The 15,677-nt window shown below is 37.7% G+C and overlaps 1 long non-coding RNA gene across 1 annotated transcript in view; it reads right to left on the bottom strand.

The window, feature by feature from the left end:
* LOC116789826 overlaps nucleotides 1–15,677 on the bottom strand; it is a 220,180-nt gene that overhangs the window by 27,365 nt on the left and 177,138 nt on the right. Inside the window, exon 3 of the long non-coding RNA XR_004358169.1 lies at nucleotides 13,314–13,527. This is a non-coding gene — a long non-coding RNA (uncharacterized LOC116789826). The remainder of the gene's footprint in view (nucleotides 1–13,313; nucleotides 13,528–15,677) is intronic.

Here is a 15,677-nt window from a genome sequence, read left to right as displayed (position 1 = left end):
AGTAATAAACAGTGGCCAAACAAATTACTGTAAACATAAGTCAAATCTGCTAGGACAGCATATCTCTCTCCCTCCAGAACAGCCCTTCAAACAAACCAGAACTGAACAAGCAATTCTTCAGAAATATTTTCAGACTTCTTTGTCCATCTTGAAAATATAGATTAAGCTGTCTCAGAAGTCATTGAAAAATTTGTGAATGATATTTTCTCAGTGTATTACTGTCCAAGATGTGATAATAATAAAACCCCCCAAATATTTCTTTGGGCTTACTTGTAAGATTGCACCACAGTTGCCCATGCTGGTTATAGTGAGATGTGATAAACTAGGGAGGTCATGCATTTTTGTTTGTATTGCAGCACCAAATTCAATTGGTAAAAGCAGACTCATTTATGAACTTCTAGATATTTTACTCAAAGTAAATAATAATTTATGCTATAGAGATTTTAATACCGAATTGAGCCCCTTCACAAACGTTGGTTCAAGTAGACAAACTGCAAGGCTTCACATCTTTCATGCAATGCCATTCCTGCCTTCTTGTCTTTCAGATGGTGTCAACTGGTACAAAGTTGTGCCACAACACAGTTACAGGCAGAGAATCTGTCCTTACGTCTCCCTTCTAAGTCACTGTAAATAGAGCATTTTCATTCTCAGTACAAACTTATCTTTCCCACAGCTACAAAACTGAAGCTGAATCTTGGGTTCCTAAGGCTAACACCGAAAGGATTTATTAGCTGAAAAAAAACCCCCTTCATCCCACAACTTTCAGGCTGTGGGATGGAATTCAGTCTCATTTCATATGCAAACACTGACAGAAATCCTAAAAACCCCCTGTGTAAGCCCCTTCAGGACCTTCATGTTTGTTTGCACCTCTTCTGAGTGAGTAATTCCCATTAAACAGAAGTTCTGTCATGGTGCTATTGCTGACCTGTCCTCAAACGTTGTTCTTTCACTGTTTCATTTTGTGCAAGCCTTCAGACTGCATACAGTGATAATCTCATTGTTTTAAAGGGGTTTATCCCCAAGAAACAGCAAAGGAATTGGAAATGGAAGAATTTCCACTCCATGGTGGACAACACTGCTGTGAAAAAGCAGGTCCATCTTGCTTGTGTGGATCAAAAGACATACAGCTTATATGGCAAAAACTTTTTCTTTTTTTTTTTAAAATTAATATTTGGTGTTAGATCACAGAAATAATTAAGTATTCAAGAATTATTATAAAATTCACAATGGAATTCATAATTGACTACAGGTTGAATATACGCATACAAGGCTTAAAGTAGCATAAAGAATACATTCTCCACTTTGGGATGTTAAATAACTTTGTTATAGATTTACCTTATTAAAAATGTCCATCCACAGAGTATGTTGCCCTTGCCAGCATATGTAAGAAACACTTGATGAGATGGGAAACCACTTGACCTTTTCAACAAAAACTTTCCTCCAAAGTTACAGTAAACCAGTACTCTCAGAAGTCGATGGTAAAGATGGCAAGCTTGAAAGACACTATCTGTTGTTTCTAAATGCTCAAATAGCAAAAAAAAAGAAATACGAGGTGACTGCTTGATGCCCCAGGTACTTTACAGTTTGTGACCACTTTGTAGAGAACTTAACTGAGATATAGTGCTTTTGAGACACTTGTTCAAACGCACATTGCTCTCACCAAACCTCTCCTCTCTGTCTCTTGGCATACTGTGCAGTTCTACCCTCCATCAGATTTATATGCAGTATACTCCTAGATCTTGAGATAAACTAATAGGCATCTGAAAGAGACCCCAAATGAAATATTCATGAACTGTCATAACATTCATTACCATTTTATGATTCTCTTTACTTGGTTGAACAACAACGCTTTCTAGCACTCTATTAAATCAGCTAGCAAACTTTATAAATCACCAGCTAAACTACATGAATCTGTCACTTCTTAATGTACTGTCTGGGCTCCAAAAATACTTGAGTATATGGCAAAGTCATACAACTTATAGGACTCTTTGCTGTCATTCTACAACATCGATTTTTCTGGGCAAACTATTATCGTACTAAGAATTCACCATCTTTTTTACAATTGAGTTCGAGTTTGGTAGCTAGATATGCCAAAGAAACACGTAAAAACCAACAGATATTTACTTTTTCAGTGATGAAAATATACTTAGCTTATCTGGAAAAAAACCCCCAAACGAATTTGTATGAACTTACCAATTAAAATCAAAACTTTTTTTCTGAGCTATGCTGAATAGAATGGAGATGTGCAGATCTAGCTAAAGCTCTGCAAGACTCCTAATGTTGGACTGAAAGCTAGCTCAGGCAGCTGGAAGATGATGCTAAATCCTAGTGAACAAAAGTGGAAGTGACTGGAATTGCTGAGGACACAGATAACCTAAAGAAGAATCAGACCTGTCCATTTCCATTAACATTGTCAGCTCTTGTTTGAGGGCCTTCTGGGCAGAGATCTTCCTGGCAGTCTGTACTGCAATTTTTCCACCTATCTCTGCAAGATAACAATAGCTCTCATTCCAACTTTTATCAATTACTTGCTGCCCAAGATCAACATGATCCTTTTATCTGTTATATTTGCTGGAGTCAACACTGCACACCTTATTGTCTTCCTGGGTTTTTTCCCCACTTCCATCAGGTTTGCTTAGCCTGTTTTTCTCCGTGTTGCTTGCTGAAATCCATAATCTATATAGTTCTTATTAATGAAAAATTTTAAACAATTCTCTGATGGCTGACTTTGGCCACATCAGCCTAGTCAATAATGTAGTTGAGAAAAAACCCTGTAAGCTATTGAATAAAAAACAACACCCTGCCTCTAAACCAAAATGAAGCTATCAACTATCTCCTGATTTTATTGGCTGTAATTGCACCTGACATCTGAAGTATTCTTCAACAGCATCTGCTTGGCTGATTCTACAAGATCACAGTTACAGTAAATTTTGTCTTCTGAAACTGAAATTTTCAGTATCTGAATCTTTGGCCTCTTTTCCACCATGCCCTGGGCGTACTGATTTGTGTGACTTTTGCCCCTGAAGCTCCGGAAACCTAAGCTTATTTTGAAGCTAATTCCTTTCCTCTAAGGAGCTGGTAGATAACCTAGAAATTATCTACACACAAAGTTAGCCTTCTGATGCCAGTCATCTATTCCCGTGATTGAATTTAACCACCAGTTTAAGTGCTTTGTCAGGTTGGAGAAACAGTCAGGTTCAGGGCCCCAGCCCAGCAGGAGACGTATACAGAAACAAAATAACCTTTGGATTAGGCCAAGAGTATTTATAACCGTTACAAGAACACTTGACAAGTCTGTATATTTATGTATCCATTAAAAAATTATGAAAAAGGCAGAAAATTTCAGAGCAGATTGTAAAACTTTGGTAGATTCATTTTAAGTTACAGGAACTTTTAATTGTTGGTACAGAAACATTGCACTAAATTATATGAAGTATGATTTTGAAATTCAAGTTCAGAAAAGAAAAAGCAACACAGAGAAAATTATTATTTTGGATATGTTGATATATTAGGTGGGGGGTTTTTTTAAGATAAAGTTAAATATTTTCATTAGCCCTTCATTTTTTTCACTTCTTTCTTGTCATTAACATGCCACAGACCAGAGATTTGGCTTTAGAGTTGATTCTGAACAATTTGCAACAAACTCCAGACTTCACTTAATAAAAAGCAGTAAAGTCCAGTCTGGCATCCTAGTTCTGGCTTCATTGACTGCAATGGCAATACTCTCATTATCTTAAATAGGGGCGTATTTTATTTTTGGTGATTAAGTGCTATAACAAAAATCTCTAACATCTTTCTTATTTTTTATAAACACTTCTTTGTAGAGCACATTTCCAAAAGATGAGCGTACAAAGGTGAAAGGGCTTTCCCTGGGTCAGGTCTGAGCTTCTTTTGAAGAAGCCTGTAGTTTACATTAGAGATGTAGTAAGTAACAGGAAACATGTATCTACTGCAACTGAACTGTAGAAGTTTGACTTTTTAACTTGGGAGGAACACTTGCTTTGCAGATACCTTTCCAAATGTGATTTATTGTACCTTAAGGAAACAGAACTGAGTGTTGCTGAGGTTAGCAGAACAATATGGTAAAGACACTAACAGAGCATCACAAGATGGAAGTGACTGCAAATTTTCCATTGGAATGTTTTCCAAGAGGATAATTGCTTTTGATCAATCAACTATTTCTATGGAGAATAAGCTTTTTCCTCAAAACTTTTCAGGTTATGAACCTTTTTGTTTTTAAAAAGTTTATCTAAAAAAACAACCAAGCAAAAATCCCATTTTTTTTCCATGAAACCTCATTTTCCTGCTCCTACATCTATTGTATTGCACTAACTTCAAACTTGGTATTGCATTGCACAAGCTGTGTCCTCTACAGGTATTTGACAACAATTTTGTTATGCTTCATGTGTAAGGAAGCATAAAACCCAATACAAAAATTAATGACTGAAGTTTGTTTTAACTAAACTTGAAGACCACTGCTTTCCAGTTCAGGATATTTTGTGTGAACATTCCAACTTATTATTGAAGTTCTGGATATGACAGCTTTAGAGATTGCAAAGCATTCCAACTGAGATAATACATTACAGGTCAAAAGTTGATTTGGTGTTAATTGTCACATTCCATAAGCTCCAGTTGAAATTTAATGCAATATCATCAAAATTCTGTGATGCACAATACAACACATCATAATGGTACCAAAATTGTCCTTGTTTCCAAATAACTGCCACATTTTGCTTGAGATATTTAATTGTTTTGTAACAATTTTATTTTGCTTCCTGAAGCAATGACCAAATTTGCTAGGGAATCACTTCTTCAGTTTTGAGTTGCAAAAATACCCCAAACTGAGACAACAAGAGTTTAAAAGATTGGCTTATAGATTTCCATCAGACATGACAATGGCTTGGAAGTTACTTTTGTTAAGGGTGGAACATTTCCATGACAGTATCTCACACCAATTTGTATTGTTAAAATGAAATATTTATATTCTAGACAGAGAAGGTGAGATTCAGTTGCTCAAATGTGTTTGTCTAGTGACATTTGAGATATCTTAAAGTATCAGTAACATCTCTGAATGTCTCATAGGAGACATCCAAGTTGCTCTGAGGCAACAGACAAAGGCTAGACAGCCACCTAAAATGGTGTTGGCTGTCTTTTTTTGGGGTATCTGAATTGTTTCTATAAAGCATGTAGTGTCATTAATCCTACCACTCGTTGGGTAGCTGGAAAAACACTTTCTACTGAATTGTAAGAGAAGGAGCTATGAAGGCCATGTCTTGCTTCTGATACATATATCTTGACAGTGACAGGTTAGTTATGGACCTTGTCCAGATACCTAATAGTATAATGACATGCTTGCACACCAACAAATAAAACCAGAGTGCCTTACTTGGGTAAAATCACAGGGAAAAAGCACATGAAAGTCACAGGATTGTATACGCACTTCTGAAGTAACTATTATTCCTTAATCCTGCAAGGCTCTAAGGAAATTTGTCTCTCTGCTTAACCCTTAGGAGTAAAGGAGCATTATTCCCATCTGAACTTAGTTGTCTAGTTTCACTAATAAATCTAGCTAACAAAGCCCCTGAGACCCTTTTCCTGTCAGTGGAGGCAGGCACTCTGAATTCCCTTCTGAAAGAGCCCAAGTTAAGCTTTACTCAATTGCTTTCTGCAAGGCTTACATTAAGGGATGAGATATCAGCGTGAGGTAATCTAATATCATTCTTTATGATCAAGTAACAAAAACTTTAGGGTTTTTTGTGACTACAGCAAGGATTTTCAAGTCTGCTTTTTTTCCTTAAATACTTTGTTATCTCATATGAGATATTATCGTATCAAACTATATTATCTCATAAGAGAAATGCTGTTTTATAAAAGTGCATATTTTTTTACATGAGATCAGGGAGACTGCCTTACATCAGACTTCCACAGCAGTAGAACAAAATATAATGGTTTAGACTCTGCTTTCAGTTATATCAGCTTGGATTTTTGAGTCACCAGTGGATATAATGAAATTGCACAACTTAGGTACTGGTCATAATTATAGCACTTAGAGATAATCAGATGAAAGATTAGTTGAAATATAGTGCTATAATCAATAGACAATAAGTAAGAAAACAATTAGTTTACCTTTTAGGAGAAGCTTGTTGCCTTTTTAAAGAAACAAACAAACAAAACCAACCAGAAAAAAAACCAAACCAACCCTCCCCCCCCGAAATTTATTTAAGGAGTTTTGGTTTTATGGAATTCTAGCTTAAGAATGTGATCAACATTTTTGCTATAGACATCTAGAACTCAGAAGCAGGACAGATATGTATCACAACTATGCCTAGATGGAAAGATAGGAGAAAGATAACTTTGTGAGAAGAAAATAATTAATTTTTCCTTGGTCATTGATAAAAAAAGATATAACTTAATGAAATGAACCCTTAATAAATTAATAGTACAGTATGATCTCCAACATCAGGCTTTGTTTGATAAGAACTTTGATGTACGTGGGCAAGATGGAACAGCATAAGGCCAGATGAGCCTCAAGAGACCTTTCTACTGCTCTCCTTGGGCATGGTCATAGACAAACCTCTGCAATTCATACTCACAACACTGGTTCCTAATGCTCATTTTGCAGGCTAGGTTTTGGTAGTGCACATAGGGAAGTTCTCCAGGCTCTAGGCCCATCCTGTCTGACTTTCAGCCATAACCCCTTAGCCAGATATAAAGAAACTTGGGAGAAGGGAGAAAGGAAGACTGTACAAAGTAGAGGAGCTGGCCTCAATCCAGACAGCATATTCTTAATGGCTTCGTTACAGTGGGTTTGTGATCATTTCAGTGCCAACCGTGAGCACTATCAGACCTTCAGCAAGACCAAGATTGACCCATAGTTTGATCTGCTTTGCTCAGCAAACCTTTCTGTTCAAACTTTCATCATAGACAGAAGCAATGTCTTCAGGCATTTGAATGCCTTCCAAACCAATAACATCAGAGAGTAACTTCCCTCAAATTTCCAGAAGAAAAGCTATTAAAACAGCAATCAGATTACTATTAACACTAGGCTGGTAAATGAAAGGAGTGCCATTCTTTGATCACCATAGGTCATTACATTAGTTGATACTTTTCAGAATCAATCAGATCTGCACCCAAATCTCTACATAATAGCAATATTTTCATAGAATAATAGAATAATTTGGGTTGGAAGGGACCTTAAAGATCCTCTAGTTCCAACCCCCCTGCCATGGGCAGGGAACCTTCCGCTAGACCAGGCTGCTCCAAGCTCCATTTGACCCAGCCTTGAACATTTCCAGGGATGGGGCATCCACAGCTTCCCTGGGCAACCTGTTCCAGTGCCTCACCACTCCCATAGTGAACTATGCATTCCTAACATCTAATCTACACCTACCCTCTTTTAGTTTGAAGTCATTGCCCCTTGTTCTGTCACTAAAACCCCTTGTAAAAAGTTCCTCTCCAGCTTTCCTGTAGCCCCATTAGGTACTGGAAGGTGCTATAAGATATTCCTGGAGCCTTCTCTTCTCCAAGCTAAACAATTGTCAAGTTCTGTGTATCACAAAGTGATGCAACATAATTTGCCATGATCTCTACACAAGTAAATATCCAGGGAATGGAAACACGACTTTCATTTTATGCCCTGTGACTAGACTAGATTTTACTTCTTAGCGTGGTGATTTTGGTAATTTCAAAACTATGGGCAGTAATAATGTTCTTGTACATTAACTAGCTAGAAATAGTCTCCAGATATGTGCACCAAAGGAGTTATTTCTCAGGAGATGAGTCCTATGAGATATGGAACATTCTGGATCCAATTCAACAGAGTATTTAAGCACATGTTATTTCATTTTAAGCATAGGAGCAAATCCTTTATTTAAGCTATAGTTCTCAGTGCCTAAAAGAACTAAATTCTATTTTCCTAAATTCACAAGCAATACAACCAGTGAACAAAATACCAATTAGATGGTGCAAGTCAAGCCATAAAGAACAAACAGCAACAATAAAGACTACTTGTTCTGGACAGCCTGTTTCCGTTTAGCTTACAACCTCTCTGCTTTGCAACTGTTGTCTTATATCCATGTTTTCTCTATCACAGCTAGTTAATTCCTAAAATACAGTACACAGCATTATTAATTTCCTGAGCAGCTCTCCTCCTTGAATGAGGCAGATGTTCTTCAGTTCCATACTGGCTGTCAGCTTCAATTATTGTAGAGCCAGCTGAATTCCCCCTATAATCACGGTTGTCATGCTAGTTGACTTGGAGAAAGCAGGCGTGGTCTGTGAGATGACATACATATGCCTGCATTCTCTCCACTTTCTTAAAGATCCAAAATAAATTCTCCTGTAAAAAACTGTTCAAACCAAAACCTGAAGAATTGTTTCAGAGCCAGTTATTTTTGTTGAACATAGTTTTGGGATAAATACCGACCTCAGCACTTCTTTGCTTTGAAAATTTCAATATGTTGAAGTCCTAAAGAAATGAACAGGCTTAAGTGCTACCCCTCATCAGAAGAGCCCTAGGATGCAGCATTTACTAGCATTTACAGCAACATTTTAGCACCATTAGCTGACCTGAAGCAGTTTTTAATTCTGGTGGCTGAGAGTGAGCCGATGCATCACCACCTGTACCATTCCCAAGCAGGGTACCTCTAATAAATTTGAAAAAGGTGGCTCAGATATTTGTAGTGCTGTGCTCAGTTTTTCAGATCAGTACAACAATTCCTGTTTTGCAGCCTGTTAGTGTCCTTCTTATTCTTGTTCTCAAAAATTTTAATGAGGAATTAAAAAAAAAAAGAAAATACAAACCAAAATGAAAATTTGGCTTGTCAAGAACGAAAATGTCTGGCACCTAACTTATACACTGGAGTTTGGAATGCTTCAGTCCCCCTATGAATACAATGTCTATTTGGTGTCCAGCAGAGGAAAGAAGAATACAACATTCATAGACATTTTAGTCTTTTCATAACCTAATGAATGTGTATAAGCCTGCTAAAGAAGTAGTTTTTCTTCGTTTTGAGGGTTTTGTTATGTTTTGTGTTTTTTTTTTTCCTTTCTTTCTAGAATATATGTTGGGTATTTATGCTTCTTTCTCCCATTGTTGAATGCTCTCCTGTGACTTTGGTTAAAAAATCAAAAGAGACAGACTCCAATAATCTATATTTAATGGATAATTGAATTAGGTATTTTCTCAAAACTACACATTGCAGCAATAGCTTTTTCATTGCTTCCAGCCTATACAAGCACAAGTTTGTTCAGTTATCTTCTGGCTATGATCCAGTCAGATAGTTAGATGCTTGAATGAACACAGAGAAATATTTTTACAGTGTGAAGAAATTTGATTCTTGGCTACAATACTTACCCTAAATTGCTTAGTCATGTGAAAGTATGATTTCACTAGCTAGCAGATATCCTGTCAAAATTTCACTTGCAACATGCTTTAGCTCACCAGCTTTGACCTTTATGTAAGGTCATCTACACAGCTGTTTAAATAAAAATATACACCATGATAACTCACAGTGTGCTCCGCTCATGCAGAAATGTGAGTGAACAGCTTATTGATTGTAGTGTCTGACATGACCTGTTTGTAATTAGGAAGTCAATAACCTGGATTCTTCCTCTCTTCTCCACCCCCCACCTTTTCCCAAATTCCAAAAATGTCTCTGCGTTCAAATAGTGCTGATTTTGGATTCCCATCCCAATTTTGGAACACCAGAATTTCTGTAACTCTTTAATAATTTTCTGCATTTTACTTTGGTCCAGAGGTCAGGATGGTTGTTGTGGAAGGAATTTATGAAATAGTACAGAAATAATGTTCAAAAGAGATCTTAAGCAAGGATATAGCAGATTTTGCTATTAAAATCATAACTGCGTAAGAAGAAAATACTTAGCTGACAACACTGGCCAAACTATTGATGCCTCATTATTTGACCCAGCTGACAAAATAGCTACAAAGCACGATCTTCTCCCATCCTTACCACATGGCAGGGAGGCCTTAGCCCTTTGCAAGATGCTATCTTTTAACTTTAGCACCGTTATCCCCAGTTGACATTTTCCAGTTACCTACTTGCTAGATGCTACTGGTCTCTTTCAGTACATTTACAGAATGTTACAGGGCTTGAAAACATTTGAGGTTATTGCTCAAGAGATGAACAGGGCATGCAGATAAACTAATGGAAGAGTTCAAATATTTAAATAACACGTGTAAAAGACTTCAGGCATCTTACATGGCATCTCAGAAAAGAGTCAATTATGGGGCACAGAAAGAATCTAATAATAACCAAAGTAGGCCAAATGCAAACATTGTCATCCTGGTAAAAATTTGAAAGAAGCTATACAAATAGCAGTGAAGGAAGACAAATATGCACACTCAGAACATGCACACCCCAGAGTATCCTTACTGAATCCCATGATGAGAATATGATCTACCAAGCTCAGGGAATTCCAAATTCAGATACAGCTACATTTCACCTGAAAAGCCTGCCAAACCCAAGCTACTTTGCACTCCCAACCGCCACAAAAACACAGAAAAAAATCATGGCAGGTACTTTTGTACTTACATGATTCTTTATACTGGCTAAAAAAGGAACAATGCACAATGTTGCATCATTTTCACTAGGCTTAAAATGCAGAGGCAGCATGTAAAAGCAGCAGGAACAGTAATCAGAAGAGAATAATGCTGCAAGAAGCCCAAAGCAAGGACCCGAGTTTCAGCAAGTATTTGAAAATACACAATTTGCTTTCTTGCAACTTCACATTCTGAAGGATTTGCATGCATATTAAGGTACTGACAAAATACCAATGTATTCCAAGACAAAGCACAAGCTTAAGAACCCTCAGAAAGACACATTAAGAATTATTCAGTGAATGCTGAAAAACAGTTGTTGAAAGGATTTTTTTTCAGTGTAAACTCTCTTAAAATAAAAATATATTTTAATAGACAGCATTCTCAGAAGGAATTTATTTCTAGTACAACAGGTGTAAAGGTTCACCCTTCATTTAAAGTACTATTTGCTAGCCTACAGCCTTTTAAGCACTGTATAATTACCACATTGATGTAAGAGGATATAAATTTGCTTTCATGAAAAATGTCAACATATTAAACTTCAGCAATGCCTTTGTATCATTCAGGGCATTTTTGACAAAAACTAGGTGACTCCAGGAATTATTTTCCATAGACTCAGTTGTATTCGCTGTAAGACTTCCCCAAACTCTATCTTTTGGGAAGATGTGGGTTTATATCTTAACTAGCTTTCACTAACATTCTCCCACTTCCAGCCTGCAGTACCTGAGCTGAGATTTGGAGGGCTCTGACACATACCCAGGTAGTGATGCTCTCCCTCCCTCTCCAGGAGACATTCCAGGACTTAAACACACCAGTTCCCAGAACTCTTAAGTTATATGTGCTGAGAGTTTGTAATTTAACACATAGCATGCACACATTGCCCTTCACAAAGGTTTTCGTGCTTTTTCTCAGAAACTTATATATTCTTGTGGAACCAGTGTGGTAAATTGGATCAATTCAGTGACATCATTTATGATATGAGACTAACCACAGCATCTTTGAAGCACAGCTAAGGGGGAAACTTTCGAGTGGAAATGAGATGCCAGTTTGGAAGCAGGAAAGGGATGTGAGAATTTAAAGTGGAGAAAAAAGTGTAGAGTTGTAGCTGCTCTCCTTAAAACCCAGACAAAGCCAAAAAATATTCCCCCATTTCCTCCTTTGTACTTGTCTTCAGAATCCATAGAGCAATACAGAATGCTTGTCTTCCAATGCCTGGTTCTTTTTTTTTTTTACCAGGGCTTCTCTTTACTTGCCCCAGATTTATTTCCTCTTATCTTCACATCAGCTGATCTTCATAGTCCTGCTGCAAAGTACCCCTTCCCTTCTCCTCTCCACATTTTCATGTAGTTAAGAGAATTAACTTGGCCTCTCAGATATCATTAGCATTTAAAAATAAAAATAAATTTCTTCACCTATTTATGGATTTATCAGTTATGCTTACCTGCATAGCAGGTAAGTGACAGAAGTGCATTCAACTCCCTCTGCTTCTGCCCCTCAATGCTATTCCACAACAACTAAAAATACAAAGTTTATTTATCCTAGACTGGAAAATCTAGCTCTGCACCACAGCCTTACTATTAACTGAGGTACTGAATGCCGCAGCAATCTTATTAAATTGTATTGTAGAAACCTCAAACCATGCTATATTCTAATAGCAGAACTAGGTTTGCTTTTTTCTTTTTTAAAACAAACTAAAAATACTCGATTTCTAATTTCTGTACAGTAAACCAAACCTTGCAAAAGTCAAAATAAGTCCCAGTCTGATTGCAGTAAACACTTCAAAGTACCACACTCCCCCTCCCATCCCACCACCTTCTCATACTATTTGACTGAGGCTTTCCACCATGTGGAAACATTCTGTTTCAAATGTGCTTCTCATCTTTCAGTGAAAAGCATCCGCCTAGGCCAGATGCTTTGGTTGTCTTCTTCGTTTATTTACTTGGCTGTTATTTAACATGAAATAGTTAGCACATGATGACAAATGCAAATCTACCCCTCTTGCAATAATTTCTTTCCAGACATAAATGCTTGTTCTTCGTCCTGGCTTGTCCTAGAACAAGCAGAGACTAGAAACAACTGTTTGTTTCCTGGAATAAATTTTTAGGGAAGGTGTAAACTTGCATTCATTACCATTAATTAGATCAAGCTAATTAGCAATTATTTCCATTTAAAAAGGAAAAAAAACGTTTAGTCTAAATAAATCCTGATTTGTGCACGTGTTTGCTCAAGAAACTGGAGCTAATTTCTACGAGTGCATTTCATCAGGTATAAGGAAAGTGAAGACTTATTAAGAGAACTGAACTGAAACAGAACAAAAAGGCATATCAGAAGTGCCACTTGCTGTATTTCTCCCTTTGAGGGTGTATATGGCTGTTTTTCCACTGTTTTAAACATATGGCGTAACAAAGGACAACTGGCACTTGAGGTCCTACAGAGGAAGTGAGTCTGGAGAGAATACTTTCAAGGAAGAAAGTGTTATCAAAACTGAGATAAATGACTGTTTCTCTCAGCAGTAATGCCAACTTATGCATCCCCTGTGCCCTTCTTACTCCATGCTCTTCTTCTCTCTGGTGCTGGTGCCACAGCTGGTGTGGCTGCACAGTGAATGAAATCAGGGCAGTGGTCCCGTTTAGGAAAATTGCTTAAAGACAATAACCCCTATAGGTGCCATTGTAAAGGAGGGACTTAGATGGATAGAATAGAATACGTTAAAGATGTTTCTTTTTCCCTAAAGATAGATTTTGGAAAGCCTTACCGTGAGAGAAGCTTCCATCTGTGCCGCGGCTACGCAGACCCACGGGCAGGACTCGCATCAGGGGAGCGGCGGGGCCCCGGCGTGTGGCTCCGGGTGAGGTGCAGCAGCAGCGGTCAGTGAGCCGTCCCAGCGCGGCGGGGAAAGCGAGCTGTGCTTCAGTATCCCATGTTCCTGCCTTTTCCAGCTGAACTGCGGTGACAGAGCACCGAGCTGTCTGTCAACAGAAAGAGGGATTTTTTTTTTTTCCCCAGTTGCATAAGGAAGCAGTCAGATCTGGCTGTTCTTGTAATTCATCTCCAGCTCAGCTGACTAAGATGTACAAGCCAGGAAACTAACATCTTTCTTAGCAATTTTCCAGTCACTTTTTATAGGTACTGTGAACTACATTAAAGCTACCCTTCTCAGTTCATTGTGGTGGGCTATGAGTCTGCAGCAGAGCTCAGTCCATCTTATGTAGACACTTTCAAATATTTGCTACAGCAAATTATTAGCTGCTAATGTTTATTTAATGCCCTCATGTAGCAGCCGTAGATTATACCATCCTACCACAGAATTATTAACAGTCCAAAGAACCCTTTAGTTGTTAATGACAGAGAATAGTTGGATCCTGCAGCAGTGTTGCTTGAATGACTCTTTCTTTAAAAGCTGTATTGTATCAGAGATTTGTTTCAATTTACATTACCACTGATGGACTGTCTTCAGCCTTTACACAGAATTCCAATTAATGTCAAAGAGGAGTAATCACACATTAAATGAATGGAGAATATTTCCCTTAAAATTTAATGTGTACATGAGATATTAACTATGGTTTTACTTAACTTTTATACTAGAACATTAACTATAATTTGCAGAATAAGGAGTTTCTGGGTTCCCTCCCCCCACAGAAAATGAGGTGCTGCTGTTTCTGCAAGCATAGTCTTGCTGAGCTCAGAAATGGTACTGGAGGCTGTAGAGAAAATGGTCAGTGAATTCCCCAGACAACTTCAAAACAACTCTCAAACCATCTCACACTACACCCACACATGAGATTAAGCCTCTGAACTGAGATTAGCTGCCATGAAAGATGTTAGGAGAGAGTCTAAACCAACAAAATACTACATCAGTTAATGAACTAGTTAATTGGGAATTGAGGGGGAGGATTCACTGTCTATAAAGAAGGAGAAAGGCCAAACAGAATAGAAGGAAGAATATTAACACCCAGTAGAAAAACTCCATAAAATGTACTTTTTTTTTTTTTTTGCTGTAATGGGATGAGCAGAAAAAGAGAGACAACAGCATAAATAACATATTAAAAATAATGGCAATACAGCTTCCAAGTAGCAAAAGATGTGTAATTTGACTGAGACAGTTTACATGACACCTTTTCTGTCGATGACAAAAAACCACCGAAACAACACACCACACCCAATAATGCACCACTTTCCTGGAACATTACTGAACTAAGGCCAAGACTAAGGTTAAAGCTCTTTGAAGTTTCACCTTCATATAACTGCTTATCACATTAACTTAAGTGCTTTGCCCTCCCCCTGTTTTAGGCTTTGGCACTTTTCTTACAGACAGAGTGGAGGACTGTGTGCAGAAATCTCATCACTGAGGAAGGCAGCACTCATGGCCATGCTCTCAACACCTGCTCTCAGCAGTGTGAGCTGAATCAAAGCCTCAATAAGCCTACACAAGTGGAAAAGTGGTTGGGGATGAGATGTTACAGGAAGAAGACAGCATTGAAAGGCAAAAGTCTGTCAAAGAAACATAGTTTCATACCAGGGAGAAACCAAACCAGTCTCTCACAGCCCTTCTCTGTCTTGTTCTCTTACCTGCATCTGGTCTTTAAACAAAATTTGTGCTCCCTCAAGAGTACTTATAGTACAGAATCAGTGACAGTGGGATGCAGTGCAGCATCCAAGAATTATTTCTAAGTGCTTACTTGAACTCATCTAAATCTAGTACTCCTTAAGCATTTCATTTTTTTCTATGTGGTTTCCAAGTTAAAATGTTGTAAAAGCCTTCGAAGGAGCCTTTGAAGGCTGCCTAAGTAGAGAGCAAATACATTTTGAAGAGGACTGTGCTATCTTCTAGAAAAACTAAGTCCTTAAAAAAAGGTAAAAAATCTTACTAGTATTGGTTTTAGAAGCTTCAGCCAGAACTAGAGTGTTTAGTGAAATCCTGTCCTTGTAGGAAGGACTCACTAGCCACATCAGTTTTCTTAGATTCAGCACTGGAAAGCAGTAACTCAGGCAGGGACTGCTGCAGCTAGGAAAAGAAAACCGAAAACAAAACAAAGGAAAATAAAATAATTTAAAAAAAGAAAATGGACAGAGAGAAAATAGAGAAGGATGTCTGCTAAAGTTGAAAGGCTATATTAGG

The sequence above is a fragment of the Chiroxiphia lanceolata genome, chromosome 7 (assembly GCF_009829145.1).
Source record: "Chiroxiphia lanceolata isolate bChiLan1 chromosome 7, bChiLan1.pri, whole genome shotgun sequence".
Classification (NCBI taxonomy): domain Eukaryota; kingdom Metazoa; phylum Chordata; class Aves; order Passeriformes; family Pipridae; genus Chiroxiphia; species Chiroxiphia lanceolata.
Note: the sequence above shows the minus strand (reverse complement) of the source record. Positions and strands in the feature narration are given on the sequence as shown.